Below are 24,389 nucleotides of genomic sequence, written 5' to 3' on the forward strand. Positions count from 1 at the left end.
CCCAGGCCTCTGGTAGAGGACCCGAGCTCAGAGGATGAAACAAAGACCACCCGCGGAGGGTGAGAAGGGAATTTTATATATATATATATATATATATATATATATATATATATATATATATATATATATATATATATATATATATATACTAGTGCTAGGCAGTGATTATGATTCTTAGTTGAGATTATTCTCATAAAAGTTTTGCATTTAATTGCAATTATTCCAATTATTATGTATATGTGAATGCTAACTGCATGTGTGTCTGTATAATATGATATAATACACATTTTATAACAGCAGACAATCCTCCTCTAGTTTTAAGATCCTCTAAGATCTAATTTAGTGCAAATTGAAAAAGATGGAGTGATGAAATTTAAGTATATGTTGATGACATATTGTCTTTCCTTTACACACTCTGTACAGCTCTCCGATCTTATGACAACTCACATTTGTTTTTTATTTGCTCAGTGATGCCTGTTTTAAATTTAGTCTTTTAATGAATCCGTTTGTAAGAACAGTTTTTTTTACATCTTTCTCTTTCTTTCTCTCTCTTTATATATAGTGTCCTTCAGTATTTCCCAGTAGATCCAGGTTTCTGCAAAGATTCAATAAAATGCTGCGTATATGCAGGAATTAAAGTTGCGTGATCCTGCAGCTGTCAGAGACACAGCTGTCAGAGTTGACAGCTGTTGTTTCATGCTGCTGCAATTTGATTTTAAAAATCCTGACAAGTTTGGAAACTGGGACAGAAGCAGAAATGTGCCATTAATTGTTTTCGGTTTCAAAAACAGCATTTAACTCTGCATTCTGCCATGTTTCATTTGGAAATGATCACTTTTTGTTGTTGGGATTCTGTTAGTTTTCATCAGTAATAAAAGGTGCTTCTGTGCTCCAATATCAAAAGGTCACTGCTGTTTTTGGCCCCCATAGTTCTGGTGCAGATTGCTCTTTTATTAATGAATATACAAAACTTCCAATGGTTTGCATTGATGTAAAAAGTGTAAAACATGCTGTTAATTGTCTGGTGGGAAATCTCAAACAAAGCATCATTACTATTTCTGTACTTTGAAGTGTTGACAAGTGTTAACGGTGTGCAGTTATCAATTTCTTCATGCTGGTCACAGATGTTTAGAAGTGTACACCACCCACATTACAACCATATTTAAACACTTTTCTGCATGTGTAAATGTGCACTTTCAGAGGGCACTGGCCTACGCTGTGCTATAAGCTTTGTTTACCACATGTATATTTGTCAGTAATGAGCAGCTAAGGATCATAAGGGCTTTAGGTAATGGAACATTATGAGTACCATTTTTCTTGTGTGTTTACAAGATCTTCTGGTATTTGTTGAAAACCTGGTAGCATAAAATGTACAGTAAACGGAAGTTTAATTACAAGCATTCCATAAGTGTCAAAAGGTTTTATTGACAATTCCATTAAGTTTATGCAAAAAGTCAATATTTGCAGTGTTGGCTGTTCTATTTCAAGACCCCTGCAATTCACCCTGGCATGCTGTCAATCAGCTTCTGAGCCAAATCCTGATTGATGGCAGTTCATTCTTGCACAATCAATGCTTAGAGTTTGTCTGAATTTGTGGTATTTATTTGTACACCCCCTTTTGAAAAATTACCACGTGTGTGAAGGGTTAACTGAGGACAAGAACATGTAAGGGGAAAAAAGCCAATGAGACAGGAAGCCAGTGAGAAACAACTGAACACAAAGGATCTTAAAATAAAAGAACAAGGAAACAGAATAATAAGAACACAATTATGTATTAGTATCTGTAAATATCCATCACTGAATGATAACCTTTATAATATGATTTTTAGCAGTGTTAAGTCAGTTCTTGTCTTGTATAGACAATTTTTGTTTGACTGATGGTTCAGTCAGACCTCCTCTACTCTTCAGTTAAAGTGCAAACACTCCTGTTGCTCCAACAAACAGAAATGTCTGTTTGCTTTTGCTTGAGAACAAACCAACAGTGGGAGCTCAGGGGAAAGTCAACAGACAGGTCTGATACCTCGGGCTTTCAGACTGAAAGATCTCAGATTTTCTGCAATTTTGATCCATTTTCTCATTTTTATTTGATTAAAGCTTTCTCTAACCCAAAATAAACTTTAATATACATTCCATTTTCTGCATAAAGACTGAAGCTCAGAAAGAATAAACAGTCTGAATCAAAAAAATTAAATAAGATAAAATCTCAAACCTTATTGAATGGAAATGTTTGATGACAGGAACCTGTTGAAGAGATGAACCAGAGAAACACCAATGAGCATTCTGGGTAAAAATCAAAGTGTCTCCACAATGTAAACCTTACTGCTGTAGAAGTAAAAACAGCATCTCCTCTGGTAAATCACAATCCTTTCCACTCACTCTGATCTTTGAAGCACCATAATGTGAGTTAAGACTTGAAAGAGGATTTTTGGAAACAGGCAGAATGAAAAATAAAAAGAAGCAGTCAGCGGAGCAAACACACACTATGAGTATACACTGTATAACAATTACATTTAAAATATGCAAAAATACAAATACATAAATACAACCAAAGGCCTAGCATTCCTTGCTGTAATGTATATCGCCCACCACCTTTTATGCCAGGGTTTTAAACTAAATTCTTGTAAAATAAAGAGATGGGTTTATAGTTGAGTTGATCAAACTATTGAATGATGTTATGAGCAGTCTCATGCAATCTTGTGAGATATTTAGCATTCTAAGTATTGTCTTTCTGTTAACAAAATATCTCATAAACAACTTTTTACCAAAATCTTCAGAAAATTGTGTGTGCCTCTACAACTGACTAAGTCTTGAAGTCAATTTAAGATGGCCATCACAGCCAACCAAACTTAGGAGACACAAACTTAGCTATAACTCAGTCAATTTTATAGACATTGACAAATAATTTAGAGTCGCTGTAGGTAAAATTGATTTCTAGCAAATTTTCAAACCAATTGCACAAGATTTTTATTAAACTCTTTTGCCAAAAATCATTTGCAGTCAACTCTGTCTGTCTGTTCTTAAAATATCTCATGATCCATCAGAAGGATTTTAATGAAACTTTCAAAGAATTATTGGATGCATCTCTACGAGATCTCTTAACTTTTGGAGCCTACCCAATTTAAGATGGTTGCCACAGCCAACTGAACACAGAGATGGTTATATTTGAGTCAATTTTACAAATATTCTTGCTAAATTCTGGTGTGGTTGTACCTGAGAGTCATTCAGAACACATACACGGCATTATCTATTGGAGTAAACCCTTTATGTGTGTTAGCTAAATATTCCATGAACCGCTGGCGAATTGTAATAAAATTCATATAAAGTAATCAATGGAACTGATTAATTTTTAGTGTCATTCCAGTTCAAGAAGCCTGGCACAGCTGATCGATACTGTCTAACACAAAAATGTCTATAACTCAATGAATTCTACTGATAATGAGGTAAAATTTGGTGTGGTAGTAGCTGAGAGTCCATCACAACACAGAATTTGAGTGTGAGATTATAAATAAGGTTATTTTTATTGTTTGACTAGAATGATGACAACTCTCTATTTCTCTATGCAAAATGATCTTAGTCCAAAACTCTTACATGAATGCATGATATGCATTCCTTTAAGGAATTCTAGGCCTTTAATTTTTAAATGTGCTTTACAAAGAAACTTAACTTGATTGACAGTTTCTTATTTCCTTTATACTCTTGTCCAGTGTCCTTCATTCCACTTTCTCATCCTCCTGGTTCTATATCCTTTTGACAGTCGTCTTTCAAGCCTTTTGATTTTTCATTTGGTCTGAGCTCACGCTGTGCTGGACCCTGCTGGTGTGATTGTAAAGCCCAGCCACGAGGCACGGCTCTGTCTGCGGCGGACAGATTCTGTCCTGCCTCTCTTTAACACCTCCGACACACCAAATAAGACACAGAAGATGAAAGAAAAAAAAAAGATCTCTAGTAATTTTGAAGGTTGCTGTTTGGCAGAATGTTTTTCTTGATGAAAGCCAGAGTGGGTTCTCATTTAGGTGAGCGAGGGGCTGAGGGGGGCTCCTGCAGCTCAGCAGTATGCGGCTTAATTGGAACAAGCACAACAAAGTTCCAGACAGGAAAATGGACCTCTGCATATCGGATCACAACACCAACAGAAGCTGCTGCATCAAAATGAGCAAAGCATCAGTGAACGTGTCTGTGTGCATCAGAATCATTTAACACCTGAAAATAAAATGACTCCTAGGTATTAAATGGTGACCTGTGATCTGTATTATTTTTCACACTGTCCAAAATCCATATACTGAGGTCAGATATGCTCTTACTATCTTCTTCTGTGAATGTGGCAGTGTGCAGAATGACCTGCTAACGATATTAAACCTCTCCATAAGTGCACTCCGCTGTGGATCAGTATCAAATGTGAGGTCAGAGGTTTAATTCTATATAAAGGAGAAAAGCATTTTAATATGACTTATTAGATGCAGAATGGTGGTGCAGTGGTTAGAGCTGTCCCCTCACAGCAAGAAGGTGACAGGTTCACAACCTGGCTGAAGCCTTTCTGTATGGAGTTTTTTTTTCTCCTGATGCATGTTTCTTGGGATACTTTGGTTTCCTTCCACAGACTTATGACATGGATGTTAGATTAATTGGTAACTCTTATTGTCACTAAATTGACAATTTAGGTGTACCCCTCCTCTTGCCCAGTGACTGCTGGAGATGGCCACCAACTCCTCTGCAACCTTGCATGGAAAAGCCGGTAAAAAAAATGGCCTATTTGATGTTGTCAATTGTAATATATGGTTGACAACAATATTTTTGGTTGACACGTTTTTTGAAAAAGAATTAATCTTTTATTTTCCTATAGGTTTTGGTAACAAGTAACAACTCAATGCCACTAGTCTGTACTGTGTACATCAGTCAAACTATCTTGGGGGGGAAAAGGAGACAGTGGCTGCAGCAGTGTTGAGACAATCATATTAGTTTTCAAAGACTAAAGAATAGTACTAGTTGACCATAAAACAGTGGCCTGTTTGTCCTGTACATTCCACTTGTTTTTCCTTGGCTTAAGTGCAGCAGCATAAGAGCAATTGGCTAAGGAGATAAGAGACAGCAGGGAAACTAAATCAGTTAAGTTATTTAAAGCTGCTAAATGCACTATGACGTTCTACCAGCTTCTGTTTGCTGTGTTTTCCATTGAATAAATATATTAGGAAACTTTTAGATCAGAATTTGGACTCTTGTTTTATTGATTTACTCTATGCTGGTAGAGAATATTAGTTATCCAGGACATGACAAATCCCCAAAAATAAAAAAAGCAAAGCAACTGGACTTCATTTCTGTAGTTGAGGAGGTTTTTCTTCCCATTGAGGAAGTTTTGTCAAGTCACACTATCAATTCACACTTTTTATTATTTCACACTGTCCAGTTTTAAATTGATAAAGCCTCCCAGATGGGAAGTCTTTGATGTGCACGTCTGTATTTCTAAGTGTTTTTTGTGATGGAGCCAATTTGATTTTCAATCTTTAAAAACAACATGATTTTTCACGGACTTCAGTAAATTAACACTTTTAAATCCATATCTTGCTAAAAACTGCGTTCTGCGTCAGTTTTCTGTTTTTCGACTTTTGCCCTTTGATGACAGTAACTCCTAAATCTTGCGCAGCCTCCTTTTATCGATGGAGAAACTCTTAATGCTGCAGCATGGACACTACTTGCCTAAACATCCACTTACCTTCAAAATAAAAGCAATGCCAAAACTGATTTCTAAAAATTATAATAATAAAAAAAGCTTAAGTTATAAGCAGATTTGTGTGCAGAATGGTTTATGTTTGATTTTTGATTTGTCATTGACCTCCCGCGAGTCAAATAGGAAAGGCTAAAAAGCCGATGTAGTCATGGGCCTTAAGATGTTATTGTGTCCTGAAACTATTCATGCTATTTGTATAATTGTTTTTTGGTGACATATTAAGGAAAGACTAATACCAAAACTTAGCTAAAAGCTTGACTGTTTGGTTAATGTTGCAAAAGCAGCCAATGGCCACTTGGACCACTTGACTGTGATGAAAAGATATGAGCAGCCCCTGTATTTTACCTCTTTGTTCTTTCTGTTCTTCTAGAAATAGTGCAGAAAAAAAGGCATGATTTGACCTGCAGTGTCTTTTCACATTGTATTCTTTAATCACTGCACTGCTTTAGTTGCAAACACTGGCAAGGGGAACACAAAATAGAATGACAATTCCGGTTTGCTCAATTTCATATACCCATATTTTATTTACAATGGAACATAGTAAAAAATGTTAAATATTGAAACTATAAAATTGAACTATTTTCGGGGAAAAAATTAGATAATTTAGAATTTTGTGGCAGCAACACATCTAAAACAAAACTGGGATAGGGCCATGTTTACCACTATGAAACGTCTCCTCTTCTGTCTGTTAGCCTCTAGGAACTGAGGAGAGCAGCTGCTGGGGGTTTTGGAGGGGAATGTTGTCTCATTCTTGTCTGATATAGGATTTTAGCTGTTCAACAATCATGGGTCTTCATTTCTGGATTTTTTGCTAGATGAAAGCACAAGTTGTTCTAAAACTTTTATATGTTGCCTTTCCAGATGTGTAAGCTGTCTATGCCATAGGTACTAATGCTCCTCCATATTATCAGAGAGGCAGGCTTTTAAACTTTTTTGAAATAGATATTGTACTTTTCAGTCCATTTGCTCTGAAATTGTTGATTTCCTAAATCTTCTGCTACTGTCTTTTTGCCTTTAAAAGGGATATCTTGAAACTTGTAGTGAGCTTAGCTAAAATGAGTTTTGACTTCTATCTGTATTGAAGCTTTACTGTCTTTTCTCAGATGTCAACTGCTTACAGGTATGTTTTTTCATATTTATCTTCATTTAACGGTTTATCAAATGTTGTCTGTTTGTCTGTCTGCAAATTTTTACTAGCCTAATATGATGCTCACTGTATGGAAATAGCTCTGATATGTATTTCATATGTTTAGCTTCATATTCATACAAACCAGCTTTAGGTTCTGAATCTTTTTTATTGTGTTTTTTTAAAGGGCAGTATCATTGTAAAAGGCATGAGTGATCCTATGCGATATTTCAATTTGTCTTAGTGCTCAGTGTACATGTTGGGAATGACTGTCAGCTACAACCACACCAGGCCTTAGCTCAATATTTGTAAAAACTGTCATTTTTTGTGTTGCCTAAGGTTGATTAGCTGTGGTGGCCATCTTGATCTGGCATGACTCCAAAAATGAATGAGTTGTAGATGTACATCCAGTGGTTTCTCAAAGTGATTCATGGGACATTTTGTTAACAGACAGACCAAGTTGGGCATAACAGTTATTGTCAACGTTTTAACAACAGATCTAACGCAATCAGGTAGATTTTTGCGTATAAGTTAGGGATGACTCTCAGCTACTACCACAAATTAAAAAATTGATTGAGTTATAGCCAATCATGGGTTTGCTAATGTTGCTTAGCTGTTGTGGTCATATTGGATTGTGTTGAATCTAAATGATAATCAATAGATGTAATCTAGTAATTATTTTCTGAAGGTTTCATTTAAATCTGTTCACTGGTTCATGAGATATTTTGCTACCCACACTCACACTCACAAAGATTATCTTCAACCATTTGTGGCAGGCGATAATAACTTAATAAAAAATTAAAGTAACAGGACACAACCATGGTGAGACCTGTACATCAAAACCTGAAGGGTTTTCATTCATTTAAACCTTTGGATTTTTGTCAGGAAAGAATCTAAATCCAACAAAATAAGATAATTAAGTAGCTTTAATCCAAGCAGACAAGAAAATAATTAGGACAATTTATGAGATGCATAAAACAATTTTGTAACAAAAACATTGCAGAAGAACTTTTTTTCCAGCTATTCTTTTCCATTACTTCTCAACAAACTCTTGGCGTCAGCTTGCTGACACTACTTAGGTCCTAAAAACCACAAATCAAGAGAATCCTATTTCCTTTTCTCCGTGTACATATCTATCATTTAGGTTATATCTGCCTCTTGTTCACTGCTGAGCAGGAAGCCTGGATACATCAGAAGAAACCAGCAGGCTGCTACGAATAGAAATCGAGTCTTTAACCACACAAAAGAATTAATATACAAAACCAAAAAATAAACTCAGAAAAGCTGCTGAGTTGGAGATAAAGTTCTGTGAATTTGTTTGATGTAATAAATGTATAAGTGGTAATGAGCACCTATCACAACTGAGCCTTCTAAATCTAATTCCTCATACTAGACCACAAATGTTTGCATAAAACAGGTCACAATCACAGCCTATTAATGTTTTTAATGTCATTACACAAAAGGAGAAATTTCTCTTTTTAGACACATCACACTTTTATTACAGAGCAAAGTCAAGTCAAGATGCATGAACTGCAACTTGTGGAATAGATTTAGGACAGTCCTGTAATAACCATGCAACAAGTGAGCGTGTGGGAACAAAATGGGAACAAATGGGTTTAATGGAATAGACTACAACACTGTAGTAAATCCATTGCAGCAAAACCAGCTAAAAGACAAACAAACAAACAGAAAAAAAAAACAATTTCACTCACTGGTGGTTCTTTTCAAACTGAAAACATTAGAAAAAACAAAACAGACACAAATGTATTTTTTATGCGGGCAAAAGACATCAATTGTCCAAACAAGATAATTGCTTTTAGTTTATTATTTCACTGTCCTGTGGTGAGCAACAAACATTTTTGTTTCCTACAGTTTGTGCTCTGATAAAACTATAGGTCAGCCCCAGGCCTTGCTGGTCCAAGGTTGCCTCATGCTTCTTAAAATACAGAATCATCCAGAATTTGACATTAAAATAGTGGGTTTTGTTTTCTTAATCAGTACATTGTGGAGTTTGGTGAGCAAAAAACATTTTTGCTTCCTACAGTTTTGTCACAGTTCCGGTGGAAGGAGGACCAGAGTGCAGCAGGTTAAATCTGAAAAGCTCTTTATTACAAAAACCAAAAAACCCTGGGACGAGGCCTGAAGTACTTCCAGTACAAAAATACAAAAACTTGGTCATAGAGGAACTGATCACGTTACAAAGCCGGGGACCCAACACCCAACTAAAACCACAGGGCGCTTAAATACAAACACAGGTAATCAGAACATTAAAGACAGGTGCGCCAAAAAAACCGAACACGTGAAAACAAGGAGAAAACAAAAACCCGAACTGGAGACCAAACAGAGTATCCTCACAAGTTTGTGCTCTGATAAAACTATAGGTCAGCCCCAGGCCTTGCTGGTCCAAGGTTGCCACACGCTTCTTAAAATACAGAATCATCCAGAATTTGACATTAAAATAGTGTATCTTGTTTTCTTAATCAGTACATTGTGGAGTTTGTCCTGCGTTTTCGTGGTGTCTTGAAATCATCATTCTGATATCCGATACACCCGTTCATCCAAAACTGAGACATAAGCAGTGAGTACAGACATGAGTGGGAGGATTTAAATCTGTGTCTAGTGTGTCTAATTAAGTGTCAGGGAATATGAGTTTAAAGCTAACCATAAAGTATGTTGTTAAATGGTTTCTGTAGCGGATGGTGAGCTAGTAAACCTGCTGCAGCAGCTTCAGGTGAAGAGTATCCCTGTTCTGTCAGAGGAACCAAGAAACAAAGACCTGCATCAGTTCTTTGGACCACTAACATCTCCTGAGGCTGGTATGGTAATAATATCAGCCTTTTTTTATCTCCTCTGATTTTCTGAATAATTACATGAGATTTCATATGTAATCACCTATTTATTGACAGCCAGCTTTAGATGCATGAACCATTACATGTAACCAAATTACATTCTATGTATTTGTGTTAGAACTGATTTTTTCTTCTAAATCAGGTGTTTTATGCTATGAACTGGCCTCAGTATCATTATGTTACGTTATGGTGTAATATGTTTACTAAAGTTTAATAATGCCGGATACAGATTTTGTATTTGTTTAATACATAAATCCATTTGTGAAGGCAATTTATACATTGATACATAGTCCCCGTACAAAGAAGATAATTTGATGCATTACTGAAAAAGACAATAAGCTTTCCCTATACTTTTTCCCATCTTTCAGTTCTACTTCTGCTAAGCGGATCATTACAGATCCTAACCTCAACAGATTGCAAATTAAATGTTAAGTGTCCAAATTAGGTGTCCATCTTTTTTGCGCTAGTCATCTTGGAAAGGGGATCAATAAAATTTCAGCTACAGTATCATGTTTAACTGTTTCTATTTTCAGTGTTGCTGAGGGCAGCTAATCAGCCATACCTATGCCTCCTGTGCAACTGGTCCATCAGGTCAGCTAGAAAACCCTAACCCCCAGGAAAGATCCAAAAACAACAATAACAACAACAACAATTAAAAAAAAAATCTTCAACTCTGAATTTGATTGGTTGATCCAGCTGCCAATCCAAACTTACACTCTCATTATTTTAATAGAGACTGTATGGAGATTTCGATAAGGATTAAAATATCCTGAGTGAAAGAAATATTCTGTAGCAACTGCAATAAATAAAAAATAAAAAAATAGATTGTTTTTTTTTTCTCCCAATGAAAACTCCTCCAGGGTACAACTTTTGAACAGAAAACACAGAGACAGGCTTGTCTAATACTATTATGTTATAGACCAGTAAGTCATTTATCTTGCAAAAATTATTTTAGTATAATTATTTCACTTTTTTATTCCTTGGTCCACCCAGGGCCTTTTTTGAATACATTGAAGGTCCTGAGAGTTTACCACAGAAAAATAGGGAGGAAATGAATTGAGACATGTTTCTCATCATATTACAATTTTTTTTTTTCAATTAATTGGTCAATAGTTTACAAAGATTTTTTTGTCATTAACAGTTTCCTTTGGAATGGACTGTTTCACAGTGATATCTGTTGTATCTTATTTAAGCCTCTGGTTCTATCTGAGTACTGCTTCATGCTGTTTTATCTGATTTATCTTTGAACCGAGTGGAATACTGCAAAAGGGGGTTGGCAAAGTATGATATCCAAAAAGACCTGTTCTTTGTATAGTCAAGCAACCCATTAGCCTCACATCCCTTCAGTATATTTACACTCCTCAGTCCGCTTTGATACGAGATCATCCCACGACACCATACTGCTTCCCCATAATTATCCTGCAGGATTTACCCGACGCATTAGGGCTTGCTCACAAAACTGTTTGGATGCAAAATAATACGCTGAGTATTTTTAGAAAACAGTCTGTGAACAAATTAAATCCACAACATGAAGAGGATTACTTTGCAGCATCCTCCAGTCAGCAATCCTCTCTTCTCCTTCTCCTCCTTCTTTCCATAATCTCCCAGTCACCCCCCTCAGTCTTGGACCTGCAGCAGAACCTCCACTGTGGAAAGACTCAGTGACTGATGGGGGATGGCACAGGGCTAAGTATGGTCTCGACCCGCTGGATCTCTGCAGGTTACACTGGTTTGGGAGATTACAGAGGCAGCTGTACACACATCAAGTAATCTATACATGTTTTTTTCTCCTTTAAGCCATTAGCCTCCAGTTTGTTGGTGGATTTGCTTTCCCAGAGTTAAAACCACACTCACATAAAAGTTTAACCTCTGAGTTTAGTTTCAGGTGGAAACATCACTTGGAAACTGAACACAGTGTAACCCCTTATAAACTACCGTTGCAAATTTGTATCAAGGTGGCCACTAATGCCTGTTGATGCATATTCTACATGTACCAAGAATCATACTGGAAGGACCTTGCCATCATCCTGCAGTCAGTCATTGGGACTGTGCAACAAAGTGATTTTTGCAGTATTTGAAATACTCTGAGAAAACAGCAGTACTTGTACAGAAACACAAGTTTATAAACATAGACTTTGTGTAAGTATTACAAGGCTAATACTTTTGAGTTTATCCCCACTTATATTTTTAAGTTTGCTACTGTCATTGTCATTATACGTGATAACCACCTTCATTTTACATAAAAACAAGCAAATAATCACAAGTAAAATTAAAGCTAAAACTGTTTTAGTCATAATTTATGAAAGAAGATTAAGGCCATGGTGGAAAAAAAAGAAACATTTCTGGAATTCTGAGAGAGAAAATGTCAGCATTCTGAAAAAAAAAAAAAATTTGTCCCTCTGTGGCCCTAATCCTCTTCCATAATAATCACTTATCACTTATCAGCTGTTTTATTTGTCTTGGCAAATTTAAAACAATTACATAAATGGTACTTTGTTGTTCCAAACCTAACAACCACAAAATGATTTTCTAACTTTTTTGAAAGTGTATCAAACTGTGTACATTCTTTTATTTTCACTGGGGTTGTTTTTTTATCAATAGCTTTAAAAACCTGATGTAGGATGACTTCACTAATTACATGCTGTTGCTTGGAATTGTAATTTAGCCTGTTTGAAAAAAATATCTGTACTTGTTAGGGCTTTCTAATGAGCTGTAAACACAAAAATATTTTTCTAACAGTAAATAATGCTACATTGAATCCTAAACAAGAAGAACATAGAAATAAGTTTAACAGACTTTGACCCAGGAGATGGTGGTTTTGAGCTCCTGGGAACTCATTTCTAGGACATACAGCTGCATTTTCTTGTGTGATAGCTGAAACTTAAGATAGTAAGAGCCTAAAGGAGTACTGTAGAAAAGACTTGTTGATTTAGATTTCTGTTTGGCAGTTTTCTCCATCATTTATTATTTATGTGTAGGCCATACATCCAAGTCCACCAACATGTTGGAGGAGTAGGAAAACAGAATTTTCAAGAACGATTGCAGCTTACAGTGTTGCTGTTTCGTCAGTGTTAGTGTGTGACTGCTGGGATGTAGTGTAGTGTAAAGATCTGCAACCACAATCTCACTGTCCTCTGTTTGTATCAGGAGATACAGTTGTGGTCAGAGGTTTACCTGCATGCATCATAAGCTTAAATGACATTTTAGGCTGTTAATAATTTCTTTGATTCATTTTGTTTTTCAGAGTGGATTGACTATACAACCTACAATTCCAATGATTTTTTTAAAACAAAAATTTTGTGGACAAGTTGAAATTTATTGTGGATATTCTCTAACCCGCTAAGGGTCAAAATTATACTGGCTCAAATATGTACATACAATTAACTAAATATACTAAAAGATGGTACTGAAGGTTCTAGAGTTCATTTTAAGTTGAGAAAGCCAAGGTCTAGTAACTTCTCAACAGTAATCATGATCAACTGCAGCTGGTAGTTTCTCTTTGCCAGCAAAGATTTGTTTGACAGCACTCGTTGGAATGCCTAATACTCATCTGTCCCCCTCAGATGAAAGGAAATTGATTACAATGTTCAGGAACAACCAAGGAACCACGAGGCCCATAAACTGAAAACTTCTGGAACAAAGATTGAGCCATTTGTCTACAGTAATAAGAAGCATCTTTAGAAGAGTCAAGGTGAGGCTTTTAAACCTAAAAACAGTGTACCAACTGTTGAGCATGGTGGTGGGTGCATCATGCTGTGCTACTGGTGCACAGCACAAAGGGAACGGAATAATGAAGAATGTGGACTACCTCCAAAGTCTTCAAATTCACTTCAAATCAGTTATATTGTTGAAATTTAGACACATTTTGGGTGTTCCAACAGGACACATATTAAAACTGGTCTCTCAATGGATAAAGCTGGATAGAATTAAGCTTCTGGAATAGTCTTCCCAAAGATCTGATCTTAACCCAATTAAAATTTTGTAGACTATGTTCAAAAGCTGGGTTTGTGCCAGTAAACCAGCCAGTTTAATTGATCTCGACCAATTCTGCCAAGTAGAGTGGTCAAATATTCAGACAAAATTAAGCCAGAAGCTTGTTGATGGATCCAAAAAGCCTGTGATTCAGGTACAACTTACTAAGGGACATTTAATCAAATATTAGTTGGGTTGTAAGTGTATATCTGAGCCTGTATACATAGTTTTGACCCAGTGTGGATTACAGAAAATGCTCAATGAATTAAATTTTCAGCATTTAGTATACTAAAGCTAAGCCTAAATAGACGTGCAAATAATTGAATAGTTGCATATCTCACCAAATTGGCCAAACTCTGAACAGTCCTGAACAGCATCCTCACATCTTTACTGTTGGTAGGAAAGGTGACAGAGCACATTCCATCTGCTGAAATACTTTCAAAACGGTGGAAGTTTTGGATGCAGCCCAGAACTCAATTTGTTTGTAACTTCTTATTGTGAGTTTTATACATGTACATATATTCATTTTGAAAAGTGTAAGAGTCAGATACAACCCTTGGGTCATCCTAATTAACAAAAGAAATTCTGGATGTGGTAGCTTGGTGGTCAGTGTGGCAGGTTTGAGCCCAGGTTGCATCAGGAAGGGCATTCTGAGTCGAACAATTGCCAACTCTTTTCTCACTGAGGTAACCCCTGAATGAAGACAAGGTAGTTTAAACAAATTAGAGTTTGGTAATATATTATTAATTTGAGGCCTTCTACAGACAAAAATGCTTTCGCCAAACAACCTTTTTCTTACTTTCTAGAAATGTTGTCCACAAAAACCGCAGAAAATTACTCAAAACTCTATAGTAACGAGGTCTATATACAGTGCTGTAACGCTGCACAAAAATACACCAGGAAAAACAGGAAACAAGACGCGGAGCATATAAATATTTATAAAACACTTTTCAGTCAGTATTCAGAAAGGGAGGGTGGGGGAAGGTGTTTACTGTCATTGGTTAAAACATGTCAAGTTAAATTATGCATACAAAAGTGTCAGTCTTTTAAAACGATCCCCATTTCCCACATTTCTACCTGTTTACTTGATATATATTGTTGATTTTTCTTTTTTCAACTTATTCATTTTTAGTGTTGTTGAAAAAGAATGTTCAGTGACGTGATAAAGCCCTTTTTGGCCTTAGATTCCTAGATGTAATAAGGGGTTTTTGTTCTGCTCTATTTAAAGTAATGTTATTGTTTGTCAGCCTTGTCTGTTCATTCTGTTCATTGAAGCAATACATGAAGGTTTTGCTGTAGTTGAGCAACAAGCATCTGCAACACACGTGTTCTGGCATTATTGCTGCTATCTCTGTCACACTTCGGGTCAGAGATTAGGCTAGAGGTGGAACTATGGCGTCATTGTTTTCAAAAGGTTGCATTTTGGCTGTCCACATGAGAACACAACAGTAACATTTGAAGACTTTTTTTATTCTGGCAATTATTCTGGAGCTTTTTTTTAAAAAAATACAGTTTGGGGGCTCCTTAAATATGTTTTATTGTGGATCCAAGGCTGAAACAATAAAATTTTTTTTTGCATATTTACAAAACGCTGTTCCTGTGTGGACAGGGCCTGAGAGTATTCACATTGTGGTTTTGATGTGCTCAATTAAATTCTAAAATGCTGCCAAGCATTTCCCCAGGTAGGTTTAGATCTCGTAACACCAGGCTACTTTAGCTTTCACAGATAACAGGCACAAGAAGTCCTTGTCAAAACTACTTAAACACAGATTGTAAGTGCTTTAATAAATGACTATTTGTTCTTTCTCTTCTCCTGACAGTCAGACATTTTTCTGGTGGAACCTCTGGTAACTTGATCTTTATTCTTCTTTCATGCCAAATAAAACGAAATTGCTAAGCTTCCCCTCAAATCTTGTAGCGTAAAACAGGCAATGATTTAGGACCCTTCGTCTGGGCCCTTTTTCTTTATTCTTGTTGTCTTGCCTCTCCCTCTTGCACGTTTCCTTTCATCTCCCACTCATTCTAGGAGTGGTGGCTGCTCTCAGCAGGGCATCCATTTTTGTTAAGTGCTGCAGGAGTTTGAGGAGAGGCAGTTCTGCAAGCAGAGCTCCAGAGAAAGATGCAAGGAGAGGCGAAAAAGAGTCAGGGCTGGGAAGTGGGGATGGAAAAGAGAGAAAAGGAATTCAGAGAATGGAGTGGAAGAAACAAATAAGGCCTGACTTTCTCCCAAATAAAAGGTTTATTGGCAGATTGTGAGAATTTACTTCAGACAGCCAGATCATCATTATTTACCATTTGCCTCCTACCAGTTCTTTTGATTTTTATGCTTTTTGAGAAAAATACATTCCATGTTTGATCAAATCTTTATCTTATTTAAGGGGACTCTAACAGGACGACTAAAAACGGGTCATGAAACTTAGATCCCTCATTTGTTATTCATGCATAAGCTCCAGCTCTTCTTGCCTCATTCATTTCATACTTCAAATGATTTGGCAATCAGGCCTCTGGGGTCAGAGACAGGAGAAATATTGCTCTGCATTTCAGCTCTTCAGTAATTATTTCTCCAGCAGAAGCAAGAATACCCAGAGGCTGATGAAAGACCAGTAGATCTTGGGGGTCCTCTGAGAGCGTGAGCGCTCCTTGAGAGGAGCTCCATTAACCGAGGCACCATGGGAAATCTTGCTTCTGGTGCTGGAAAGTAGTCAGATGTGATCCTTTTCACCAGCAGAATCTCACCAAGATTTTCATGTTGTTCTTGTTTACTATCAATCATTGTTCATGTCTTATAGATAAGCCAGAAAGAGTGTTGATCAGGATTTAAACATTTTTAGTGATATCAGCACATCTGTACTACTTTTTCACAAATTCCATCCAAACAAACTAGCGATGAAATGTATTAACACTAATGCATTTGTAATTATGATAAGCAAGTCAAGGAAAGTTATAAGCAGTCTCATTGAATTCTGAGTGCTTGTAAGCAGTGAGCCATACAGCTGCGGTTTGCACAGCCAATTTTTAAGAATGATTTATTTTTGTGTGCAAATAATTGTGTGTGATAAAAGTTGGTCACATCCTGTGCCTTTGTTTCAAGGTAATCTGCAGACGAACATTTGCCTTAACTACGTCACTATGGCCCTGCGGAAACCTAGTACTTTTAATTGTTGCTTTAAATCATCAGGTTCTCTGCTCAGTGGTTTCAAATCACTTCTGCATATGTTTGCCTGGTTTATCCATCGCAGCCTTTACTATAAAGACATCCATCATAATGAACTCCAGAGAAAAGCAAAGTGTTATGTGACCAGATTATTGATTCCAGTAAACAGTTCAGCTTTGTAATCTTAGATCATAGGTCTCACGAAGACATTTAATTCATGTTTATTTTATGGAGGTTGCTATTTTATTTTAACACTGGCGACAATTTACTTTTATTCGTCATCTCCCTTATCCCAAAGAATCCACAACTTTCGCAGTGGTGTTGGTTGGTTATGGACGGCCACTATGCTGCATGTTTTAGGTGTTTCTCTGCTTTGACACACCTGATTTGAATGACTGAGTGATTAACAGGCTTCTTCAGAACTTGAAGACCTGCTGAAGAGCTCAGTCTCATGGATCACATGCCTGCCCAATTCTTGCTAGACTGAATTTTTAGCAACATACTAGAGAGTAAGCACTCCTTTTTTATTTTGCATGCAGAAAATGTATGAAGGATTTTATGTAAACTGAAAAAAAAAACTGATTCAGCAAGATGAAGAATCCATGTAATTAGAGAAGAGTAGCGTGAGAGCAGTGTACAGTATGAAGGATTAGTTTGGATTAAAGTAGTGGGAAAGGGCTCTGCTCTCTAACACTCTTCCTTTATATTTAAGGATGAAACACAGCATTTATACTCACATGCAAATATGCACACACACACACACACACACAGGGACTGACTGACAATCTGTATGTCCTGCAGAAGTCCAGAACAACCATGGGTCTGCCTAGTTTGTTCATAAAAAAAGACAGATTTGATGTTTCTAATTCCAACAGCAGCAGGGGCTACTGAAACAATAGTCTGTCAAATGTAAAAAACAACAAAGAAGAGTGAATCATTAGCTACAGGAATGATGGCAAGCAGAAATGAGAAAGACAGATGGGAAAAGTTGAAAGAAAAGAAAGTTAAAGTCTCTCAAAAATGATGCATGAAGCTCACAGAGTTTTTTTGGCTGCAGTGCAACTGCCAGCAGCAGCAGAAATGTAGTTCTAGGTGTCAACCAAAGCACTGAATCAGCCAGCAAGACTGTCGAGGACCAGGTGGAAGCTGAACCTGATGTGCATCTACAAGCTGGTCATGATGAGGGACAGACAGTAGAGGGTGTTTTGTGTGAGCAAGACATTCTGGTAAGTTTCCAGACAGAGACAAAAACATGTACATCTATTATTCAGTTTTCTATTTATTCCTCTCTTAGATTTTTTTCACATTGGGTGACAATCCTGCTTTGACATAAAAAATAACCTAGATGGTCTTTTCGGGGTCTTAGGGAGGTCTTCAGGTGGACATTGTGGGCACTCTGTTACGAATGATAGAGCATTTTAAATCCACAATAGTTTTGAGGAAGCACAAATCTTCTGTAGCAACATGGTGGTGGTTGATCATCATTATGGCAGCATATCAGGGTGCTGGATTAAGCATGGAGGAGCAGTGGCAGTGGACCCATGACACAGGGCCTCTGTACACTGATGTGGCTTAGGACTGGCCACAGTGACCTCATGCCTGGACCATAACTGTGATTGTGACATGGTCATGGAAACAACCCAGCACAGACATGATACTTATAGTGGTAGCGTCATGCTTGCATGTTCGGCATAACCTTGTAACACATCCTGAGAAAGCCGTGCCAGGGCAGGGGCAAAGAGTGTGGTGAGGTTGCAGGAGGGGGTCTCGGTTACATAGAAAATAGCAGGAAAAACTGATTTGGTGGGTACCAAAGCATAGCAGTGTCATGAGTGCCTTCAGAGTTAGGGATGTTTCAAATATGGCACAATCCAGCCATGCTGTAATAGATTGTGTTGGTCACAGAGCGCAGTAAGGTTGTAATCCAGCGTAAAGGGGACCATAGGCTTTCAATCAGCTTCTATTAACAAGATTTGCATGAGGGTTTAAGATGAAAATTATTTGAAAATAGATATGAAAAAATACTTGAGATGACCATGATTGGACCTCATCATTGCAGTGAGGTCATTTAGGCACCTCAACAGTAGACCAGGGTATTATACAGAAGTGTAAAACATAACACATCTACTGATGCCACTGTTGACATGTTAGCAAATGAAAAAGGTGGCTTTATAGGGTTTCAAATTTAACCAAACCTAAGTGATTAAATAGAAGGCATCTGGACATTTTTTGATTCTTAAAGACATCTGAATGGTTGTGAAACTGCCTGGAAAGATGAATCAAGGCTGCACTATTGGTGTTCAAAAGATGGATCCTGAGGCCACCTTCTCAGTTTATTGTTAGTTTTTCATGTTTAATATTGATGGCTTCTTTAACTCCTCTTTCAAACCAGCTGTCTTCCTTGTCTAAAATCTGCACACTACTGTCCCCAAAAGAGTGTCCCTGGTCTTTCAGATGTAGATGAACTGCTGAGGCTTGACCTGACGAGCTGTTTTTCTATGTTTCACCATCTGTTTATGTAGCTCCTGTTTTCTTTCTCCAATATAGAAGTCTGAATATTGCTCGCTGCAGTGGACTGCATACACCATGTTGCTGATATTGTGTTTAGTGGTTTTATCCTTAGGATGAAGCAGGTTTGAATCAGCAATATTGTAAAATAACAGTATTATAAAACAACTAACCACAGCAGAACTGAACTAATATTTTGTTAATTGTTATGACATTCTACTGTAAATACTTTGTGATACAGTTTTGTGACATGAGATTTAATGACAACCCTGTTAGTGGTTGATTGGATCTATTTGGGAAAAAATTCCAGGGCTGGTTTTTATTTGCAGTCCACCTCTGCACACACACACACAGAAAGACACTTTGGCAACCTGAGGAGAGTTGTTTTTTCTTGTGTCTTCTTGAGCTGCTGCAAATGTCTGGCTTCAGTGAATAGGTTTTCTCACCCTGCCAACATGCATCACCAAAGCCTTTATAAAAACTTGTGAGATGGTTGGATGTTATTGGCAGTTTAATCTACTTGCACTATATCGGATTTATTTTCCATCAACTTAGTGTTTTGCTCCTACAAGGCTAGTTTGGATTTTGCATTCAACCTCTAAAAACAGAAAATTTTGTCAAATATAGCAATATCATTCATAAGACATTTAAAAAATCCTTTGAATAAATAATATGATATAGCACAGGTAAACAGAATAACAATTCATGCTGACACGGAGAGAGCAGAAACATGTGAAGTTTTTTTGCTAAAAGTACTAGATTTGATCACAGTTCATAGTGAAGAGGACCGAAATGCAAGCACCAAGTGGATAACTGAACTAAAAGTTATCCACCAAAAGGGCAGCAGAAGCAGAAAAAGTGAAACACAACATCCCAGAAATCTAAAACAGGAAAATTGAAAAACTGGAACTCTACATCAACTGGTAAAAGAAGCACTACAGTGTTTCTGTAATCCTAAGAAGAAGAAAAAATATTTTATTTATCTAACCCTAAAAGTAAAAAAAAAAAAAAACTACAAAATGTTAAAGGGTGTCAGCTAGTGGCTAACAGTTCAACATGCAGCAACTTTGGAATTTACTTTTACTAAGGTGACAAAATGTAAGTATTTTCATGTTTTAACTATAAGAAGAGTATGCATGTTGAAGTAATTTCAAAAAGAACAATGTTGGAATGAATTGAAAAGATCGCAATATATTTCCTTGGGGAAAATAATTGTAAATAAAGTTAAATATTTTCAAAAATCACACATCTAAAGTGGTGGCACAGCGGCATAGTGGTTAGAGCTGTCGCCTCCCAGCATGAACGTTGCAGGATTGCATCTCGGCCTTGGGCCTTTCTGGGTGGAGTTTGTATGTTCTCTTTGTGTGCACATTGGTTTACTCTGGATACTCCGGTTTCCTCCCACAGACCACAAACACAATGACAAAAAAAACAGCGAAAAAAACCCCTCCAAAAAAACATGCATGTTAGATTAATTAGTAACTCTTAAATTGTCCCTTGGTGTGAATGGTTGTTTGTCTCTAAGTGGCCCTGCAATGGACTTGTGACCTGTCCAGGGTGTCCCCCACCTCTCACACAGTGACTGCTGGAGATAGGCATCAGCTCCCTGTGACCTGGAATGGAGAAGTGGATAAAAAAAATGGATGGACAAATCAAAAGTCATTGCACAGAATTCTTGATTGAGCAAGAACATTTGAATGGGTACAATAGCACAAAGTATGCAGAGACTGCAGAAGAACAAAAACATACTGAAGAAACCAGAAAACAGTACTCTGAAGCCTAACAATAAAGGTCTTAAATGTTTATGCATTGGTACCTTTATTGAAAATAAAGGCTACAAGTCAAAGACAAACTAATGTTAATACAGTACTATCAACATTTTGACAAAAACATAAAATTCTATTGTTAGTCTCTTCCTCTGACCAACAACCTTTTCCTCTTGGCACACATAGTATCAGGACTGTAGCACGAGGACAACAAAATGCAACTGTAGAGCTTTAACAAAGTAGTGCCAGTGGTGTTGCACCTAGCCATTTCTTTGAGCTCTTTCAGAAATAAAGGATCTCAAAGCCACTTCAAGGGTCACAACAGTCTGATAGATGAATCTGCCATGCTGCTATGGACCTCTGAAAACAGCAAGAGCTGTAAATATTCTCTTTGGAGGGCAGAGGGCAACCATAGATTTTTTTTGTACTGTGTAGATGACCCTCTGGGGTGCTTTTGTCCATTGATGAGCTACTGGTGAACCATGTTGAGATGCGGTGACTCAGTAGCAGTGGTAGAAGGACAGCAGTAGCTTCTCTGCCAGCTGTTTTTTTTACCCTCAGTGTCCTGCTGCTGGCAGGGATTACTTTCTACTTAGAGCCAGATCTTCTAGCAGTGTGCTCCGGTATGTTGTGAGGGCAAATAAAATCTCTGGACTCAGTATCACTTCAACAAAGGTTTTGATGATCATAAAAAAAGGAAATGACAAACTAGTTGTGTCAAAAATACACAAAATTAAAAACCAGTACAAAAACAAAGCACAGCAAGTGGTAGCTCTAAGTCTTCTGCATGGCACTATCAAATCCCTTCATATCACAACCTTTTTCTGTCATTACCCAAAGTATCTGTATCTCACTGGATTGTGACCGTCTGTGACAAATTGTTAATATTTACAAATAAATTTCCAAAATGGGGTTCTAAGTTTCCTTGCATGACATGATTTGTCTGCAGATTTCCTCTAGAAATAATCGGTGAGGCATCATGGGCATCTGGAACCTGTCTCTAACACTAATCAATTTAGTTTTTGGGTTAACAAAGACTGGATGTATTCAAATTAAAGAAACCAATATGATTTCTTATCAATACAAAATATACTTAGTGTATAGTTGAGTGAAGTCCAAAATTTCTCTTGTTGATCTACAAACACCATTTTGAACATGATTCCTCCCTAATACTTTTTGTGAGATATTTCTCATGCAGTTTCAAGGAGTTTCTCTTTACTTCAATTTTCAGACCTGGAAGTCACTGTTAGACAATCAGTTTTCTTTTTCTCTCTGCCACTTTTGTGCCTGATGCATTTGTGCAGTCAAATTTAGCAGACAGCTGAAAATGTCTCACACCTGCTGATCTTGATGCGCCAACAAAGTGTATAATTGGAGTTGTTTACTTTGTGAATCTAATGCAGAGATGGAGCAGTTACCAGTTGGAGTAGAAGAGCTAAATAGCAGATAATGTGCAATATGCAATTTAATACATCTGTGGATGTCTTTCAATACTTTGAACAAAGGCATGATCATCACTATCTGCTTTTCCACCATTCTATTCTGCAAGGGCACAGACCCAATAGTTATATATTGTCACATGTAACTTTCATGCCATTGTTGCAAGACTTTTGTAAGAACTGCTCATTATCATCGAGCAATTTTGTTGCAGGATTGTTGCTAAACATTTGCACAACATGTATGCAAACTCCTGGCACATACTGTATAGTTCGCAAACATGTTTTAAGTACAAATTTAGAGAAAATTCTAACGAAAAATTTGCATATTTATTGCAACTTGACTTCAATTTTGATTCTCCAACTAGTGTCCAACAGTCACAGCCCAGTGAACATAGACCTACTAGAGAATAAAACTTTTGATTCATCGTCAGTATTGCAACTTTCTGTTGGTCTCAAATATAAAAATCCACCCAGTAGTCCCTTGAGCTTGACAGGTTTTAGTATCCTTGTGCAAGTTGCAAGACTGTGTTTGTGTTACATAAATTTTGAGCATGTTCCCAAAAAAATGAGACATGTATGTATTTGTAACTTCACATTGTATTCACTGTTTGCACTTGGGAAAAAATATGTTATCAAAGTTTGTGAACAACAACAACAACAACAACAAAAAAGAACTCCTATAATTACAGCCATGGTGCAGAGCTTTCCTTCAGCTTCACAGGAAGTTTCCTCCTTGACCTGTCTGTATGACATGTGTATCGTAATACCCTTTGACCAGTGTACTGCCCCAGTCAAACCTTCAACTCTCACTGTCCCTGGGGCAGATTGCACCGGCTTGGTGCACCCTTCCCCAGATTAGTAAAAAAAAAAAGAAAACAAACAAACAAACAAAAAAAAAAAACAAGAGTAGTGGCATTTTACCATGGCTGATTGAGCAATAACAGGTCTGTAATGCCTTTAGATGTCCTGGGGTGCACCCACCAAAATAACAGCCTACATTTTGTTTGTTTTTTAAAACTCCTGCAATCAGCGCATAAAAACGTCACAAACACTCAGAGGTCATTCAGAAAACATCTTGAGCTGCAAATGTGCAGGTCTAACTTCTACCAAAGATACATAAAACAATTAAAGCGCTGGCCCAAAGCTGCCTATTTATTTTCTAAGTGCAGCCAAGTAGATTAAATCATAAATGTGGTGGCCAAGGTGGGTATAAAGTGAGCCGGGCAATGAAATAATGTGCATAGAGTTATGCAAGCCGTATACACAAAATAGATTGTGATTTCCAAAAACTGGCCACACAAAACTTGGCTACACTGCTTGCTGGTCATTGGTCACATTCTGAAGTCAGTGCAACAGAAAAGTTGCCCATTTTGTTTCACAATTTTGAGAGCAGTCACAGCTAAGAAGTTCCTGTCTATAAACCAAACCCTAAGAACACCAGGGTAACCACCAGGTAAGATAACCTACCTTGTTTTTACAAAGACAGCAAATATTCCGATGGATCCATAGAAAGTTGTCAAGTTGTGGTGCAGGTGAAGCAGAGATATCATCAAAAATCACAAACAAAAGGAATCCTTTTGTTGATGCATTTGCAAAGTTCTCAATCACAGTGACATTGCAAAAAGTACAGAAGTGATCTCAAAATAAATACCACCACATTTGACCTCATCCAGAGATGAAAGGCAACATAAACTATGACATGTGAGTGCAGCTGAGGGCTTTGTTGTGTCTTCACCAGTGCTTCCATTTGTGGAGCTTCCTGAGAAAAGAGAGGAAGCGCCTTCTGTTTCTGCTCAGTATTGCCCACGTTTGACTCCCTGTTGGGATCAGCCTCAAGGCTAGCCCCCGGCCTC

The 24,389-nt window shown here is 37.3% G+C and overlaps 1 protein-coding gene across 1 annotated transcript in view; it reads left to right on the plus strand.

Annotated features, from left to right (window-relative positions):
• The window catches only part of ca10a (carbonic anhydrase Xa), a 408,567-nt gene that overhangs the window by 94,739 nt on the left and 289,439 nt on the right, over positions 1–24,389 (plus strand). The gene's annotated exons all lie outside the window — the stretch shown is intronic.

This window comes from Kryptolebias marmoratus, linkage group LG17 (assembly GCF_001649575.2).
Source record: "Kryptolebias marmoratus isolate JLee-2015 linkage group LG17, ASM164957v2, whole genome shotgun sequence".
In the NCBI taxonomy this organism is placed as follows: Eukaryota; Metazoa; Chordata; class Actinopteri; order Cyprinodontiformes; family Rivulidae; genus Kryptolebias; species Kryptolebias marmoratus.